Genomic DNA, 6,000 nt, shown 5'->3' on the forward strand with positions numbered 1-6,000 from the left:
CAAACATCCATCAATCTATTCAAACATTCATTCATTATAAACATCCATTCATTTAAACATCCACCCATTCATCCATCCATTTAAACACCCTACCATCCATTCATACATCCAGCCATTGAAATGATCATTCATTCATTCATTCATTCATTCATTCATTCATCCATTTATCCATCCATATATTCAAACATCCATACATAATTCTATTTATCCATTCATCTGTTATCAAACATTCATTCATCCATTTATCCAGTATTTCATCCATACATCTTTGTCTAATCATTTATCCATAGATTCAAACATCCATCCATCTATTCGAACATTTATTCAAAGATTTATTCATTCAAAGATCCATCTATCTATTCAAACGTTCATTCATTCAAACATCCATCCATTTATACATCCACCCATTCATCCATCCATTCAAACATCCTACTATACATTCATCCATCCATTTATACATCCAGCCATTTAAACATCCACCATTCATCCATCCATTCATACATCCAGCCATTGAAACATCCACCATTCATCCATCCATCCAAACATTCATCCCTCATTTGAAACATCTATTCATCCAACCATTTATCCATGCATGCATTCATCCATCCATGTATTCAAACATCCATACATCATTCTGTTTATAAAACATTCATTCATCCATTTATCCAGTATTTTATCCATACATCTTTTATCATATTTTATCATTTATCCAGATTCAAACATCCTTTTAACTATTCATCCATCCATCCAATGGTTCATCCATCCATCCATCATTGTGTTTGTCTGTTAATACAACTACCCATTCCTCATTCTTTATCCATCCATCTACCCGTCCTTTCATCCATCAACTATTATCGCAAACTTTTGATTGCTTTTTCCACAGCGCTGTCAAGAATTTCTTCAAAACAATGTAATTAAAATGTAAACAATTATTTTTTTATTAACAAATAAAACATAAATAAAGAAGAAGTTTGTTTTAACTGTTTCTTCATAGGTTCCTTAGTTGAATTTCATTGCCTGTATCGTCAACAGCCAGACTGTCGTGCGGTTTGTAACATGATGTTGAGTAAATGATGACATTATTATTATAAAGAGGCGATCTGTCCCTCTGAGCCCTCCACAATGTTCTAATGACTTTATTAGGCGCCGTTCATAAATCATTGCTGAATTAAAATCAGCCTTTTAAGAAGGCAGCAGAAATGGAAGGACACATTTAGGGAACATTAAGCAATGTTTAGCAGGCGTGACATCCTCACAGGAGGATATAACGGATGGAGACGCCAAACACACACACACAAGCACACAAGCGCACACACTGCAAATGGAACTTCTAAGGAAAATTGAGGCGCTATTTGGACCAAAAACACAAGAGACGCCTTTCTAGAAAACTCTTTGTCTTCTCGTAAGCTTCGTTAGTTGGTGAATCTCACAAAAACATCACCCAGACGGTATTTCAGGCCAGAAGCAAAGCAAAAATAGCAATTTGCATTTTGGATATTGAATGTAAGTGCTATTTTGAGACCAAGGGATGCATTTTAGACCATTTTGTCCATCTGAACATGATGTAACGGTGTATTATGGTCAGGTAATATTTCATCCACGAATAATATAATAAAATATAAAACAGAAAAAGTTGGCTTTTTGCATATTTTTGCCTTTATTAGTGTCCATCCTTCCATCTTTCTGCCTGGTCATCCCTCCTTTTATTTGTTTATTGATCCAGTTATGATTATCCATCCATTCATAATCCATCCAAAATCCTTTCATCCATCTATCTTTTTCCGATCATTCATTCATTCATTCATTCATTCATTCATTCATTCATTCATTCATTTATCCATTCATTCATTCCTTCATTCATTTATTTGTCTTTTCGACTAAGTCCCTTTATTAAGGCGGGGGTCGCCACAGCAGAATGAACTGCCAACTTATCCAGCATGTGTTTTACCTAGCAGATGCCCTTCAAGCTGCAACCCATCACTGGGAAACACCCATACATACTCATTCCCACTCATACACCACGCACAGTTTAGCTTAAACAATTCACCTATGGACTTGTAGGGGAAACCAGACCACCCAGAGAAAACCCACGCCAACATAGGGAGAACATGCAAACTCCACACAGAAATGCCAACTGTCCCAGCCAGGGCTCAAACCAGCGACCTTCTTGCTGTGAGGCGATTGTGCCACTGCGCCACCGTGCTGCCCCTCTGATCATCCATCCATCCTTTTATTTTTTTTTAATTATTCAACTAGTAAATTAATCAATCAATCAGTCCTTATTGCTGTTTATTTGTTAATCCATCCATCCATTCATCCATCCATTTATCCATTCATCCATTCGCCCCTTCATCCATCCATCCATCCATTTATCCAAACATTATTTCATTCAAACATCCATCCCCTTATACATCCACCCATTCATCCATCCATTCAAATATCCCACCATCCATTCAAACATCCATTCATTCAAACATCCATCCATTCTTCCTTCCATCTATACATTTGTCCGTCCGTCTATCTAAACATCCAACATTCGTCCCTCCAATGACACATTCATTCATTCATTCTATCATTCATTCATCCATTCATTCAATCATCCATCCATTTGCTCACACATCCATACATAATTCTATTTATCCATCCATCCATCAAACATTATTTCATCCATGTATCCAGTATTTCATACATTCATTTTGCCCAATCATTTATCCATAGTTTTAAACATCCATCGATTCATTATCCATCAATTGATCCATCCATCTTTGTCATCATTAATCTATTAATCTGTTTGTTCATCCATTCATCCATCCATCGTTCTATTTGTCCATTCATCCATTTATCAAACATTCTTTCATCCATTAATCCAGTATTTCTTCCATCCATCTTTGTCTGATAATCCATCCATCCATCCATCCATCCAAACATACAGTACATCCATCCATTCATCCATCCATTTATCCATCCATCCACCCACTATTATTTTTATCTTTCTATTATCTTTTTCTGTGAGTTAATATCATTCATTCATTCATTTTCTTGTCGGCTTAGTCCCTTTATTAATCCGGGGTCACCACAGCGGAATGAACCGCCAACTTATCCAGCAAGTTTTTACGCAGCGGATGCCCTTCCAGCCGCAACCCATCTCTGGGAAACATCCACACACACACATACACTACGGACAATTTAGCCTACCCAATTCACCTGTACCGCATGTCTTTGGACTGTGGGGGAAACCCCTGTGTTGACTGTTGCTTGCCTGACCATCTCTGTGTAATAAACCTGCATTTGGATCTGCACTCCTTTGTCAGCGTCCCCTTCACGTTACAGTTCCATTTCATTTAAGATCTGTAACTGAATCATTCCATATAACTTAAACCTCTACATGTTTTACATAAACACTATTAAATAAAATGTAACAACTGTAATTTTAAAGTTGTGAGAATTTTAATCAGTTGTATCTCGTTTGTTGTTTTTTCCCAAATTTTTTGATCCAAAATGAAACTGTTAAATTAGGATCATGAGCATGTCTTGGCATTTTATTAAAGGTGTTTTATAATAATGATTTAGGAAAAATTCTTTTAAATAACTCAGTTTTCTCTTAAACTTTTAGTGCAGTCACTTTATTGATGGTGTTTGATCGTAATAATCCAGGAAAAGTCTGTATAATAACAGTGTTTCTTTGTAAAACTCTTAGTGTGTAACTTTATTGAACGGATTTGATCATAATAATCTGGGAAAAGTCTGTAAAATAACAGTGTTTTTCTTTAAACATTTTAATGAAAATATCTGCAGATTTATTATTTTTTGCACTTTATTTCAACAAAGAAATTTTACCGTAATTTTATGGTTTTTGTTTGGCAGCTGTAGCTGCCAGTCATTTGACCTTTTTTTTACGATTTTTTTTTTTACAGTGTATAAGTGAAGTTTATTCATAAACTAATTTCGAGAGGATCACGTGCTTATGATTTATCACGTCCAGTCTCGTATTTGCTAATCACTAATCTTCCAATCATATGAGCCCTAAGGCATCATAAATAGCCTCAGTTTTCAGTTCACTTTATCTTCGTTTGGAAGAAACCCCCCTCCTCTACTATTCTCCTCCTTTACCTGCGATTGGGCGGCACGGCGGTCCAGTGGTTAGCACTGTGAACCACACAGCAAGAATACTGCCGGTCCTAGTTCTATAGGACCGGTGGGTGTTTCTGTGGGGAGTTTGTATGTCCTTCCCGTGTCCGCGTGGGTTTTCCCCGGGTTCTCCGGTTTCCTCCCACCATCCAAAGACATTCAACATACATAACAATCAAGCTAGTCTAATTCCTTACGTTCCCTTAGCTACAGCGGCAGGGGAGTTCTGAGATCCACCGAGCTCGGGCTCCCTTCTTGCTCTGCCAACGGGAGGAAGCCCCGGGCTCGAGGAGCCCTTGAGCTCGGGGCTCTCTCCCGGGACAGCATGCCAAATAAGCTTTGTAAATCATCAGCTAAGTGTGAACTCTTGAAATATAGATTATTGTTAATTTGTAAGTAGATTATATTAATTTATATTCCCCCAATCCCCATAATGTCTCATGCTGTTTCCAACATTAATTGTACACCTCTAAGTACAGTCTCCCATACAGTGTCCCCTTGTATCTTCTTCTTTTCCATGTCTTCAGACCATATTGTGAGTGCCGTGAGCCATAAGACGGTGACTGCTGCTCCTCTGGGCCTCCATTAGTATCCCAGCAGCCTCTCTGTCAGATATATCTCTCTCTCTGGTGATGTTTCAGGTCAGTGAACATCAGCTGTAAGCATTCCTGTGAGAATAATAACATATCGCACATGATCATAGCAAAAAAACCACCCACTCCACGCTGCGTGAAGCGCTCGCTCATGACAGCGGTTTGATTCGCGGCGCCGCAGGACTCCACCAAACCATCTCATAATGCAGGACATGATCAAGAACAGCGCATACACTTTGCGTATGAATGCACATATTTGAAGTCTAAATTAGTAGCCCTTCTGTGAATCTTTTCAAATATTTCCCGAATGATGTTGAACAGATTCAGGAAATTTGCACAGTATTTTTTATAATATTTTTTCTTCTGAAGAAAGTCTTATTTGTTTTATTTCGGCTAGAATAAAAGCAGTTTTTAATTTTTTAAAAACCATTTTAAGGTCAATATTATTAGCCCCTTTAAGCTTTATTTGTTTTGATTCTCTACAAAACAAATCACTGTTACACTATGACTTGCCTAATTACCTGTCTAAATAACCTAATTAAGCCTTTAAATGTTACTTCTTTATTTAATTTTTATTTATTTGTTTATTTGGCAGGGACAGTGTACATTAATTAGCATTTCTGCCAATGCACCAGAATTAGCCCAAAGGCTATTTTTCATCTGTTGTTCAAGCAGAATACTATCTTCAAAACTATATAGTGTAATATTATGTGCTGTCATCATGGCAAAGACAAACGGAATGAGTTATTAAAACTATTATGTTTAGAAATGTGCTGAAAAAAATCTTCTCTACGTTAAACAGAAACTGGGGACAAAATATACACGGAGGCTAATAATTCAGGAGGGCTAATCATTCTCACTTCAACTGTATGTGTACATATTTGTAACTCTAGGCGAAGCAGTGGCGCAGTAGGTAGTGTTGTCGCCTCACAGCAAGAAGGTCGCTGGGTACCTGGTTTGAGCCTCGGCTGGGTCAGTTGGTGTTTCTGTGTGGAGTTTGCATGTTCTCCCTGCGCTTGCGTGGGTTTCCTCCAGGTGCTCTGGTTTCCCCCGCAGTCCAAAGACATGCGGTACAGGTGAATTGGGCAGGCAAAATTGTCCGTAGTGTATGAGTGTGTGTGCGGATGTTTCCCAGTGATGGGTTGCGGCTGGAAGGGCATCCGCTGTGTAAAAACTTGCTGGATAAGTTGGCGGTTCATTCCGCTGTGGCGACCCCGGATTAATAAAAGGAGTGGGCCGACAAGAAAATGAATGAATGAATGAATTTGTAACTTTAATA

The 6,000-nt window shown here is 38.0% G+C and overlaps 1 long non-coding RNA gene across 1 annotated transcript in view; it reads left to right on the forward strand.

The window, feature by feature from the left end:
- LOC141377928 (uncharacterized) overlaps positions 1–6,000 on the forward strand; it is a 244,751-nt gene that overhangs the window by 231,022 nt on the left and 7,729 nt on the right. The window contains exon 8 of the long non-coding RNA XR_015509986.1: positions 4,656–4,769. This is a non-coding gene — a long non-coding RNA (uncharacterized LOC141377928). The remainder of the gene's footprint in view (positions 1–4,655; positions 4,770–6,000) is intronic.

This window comes from Danio rerio, chromosome 15 (assembly GCF_052040795.2).
Source record: "Danio rerio strain M-AB ecotype USA chromosome 15, GRCz13ab, whole genome shotgun sequence".
Lineage (NCBI taxonomy): Eukaryota > Metazoa > Chordata > Actinopteri > Cypriniformes > Danionidae > Danio > Danio rerio.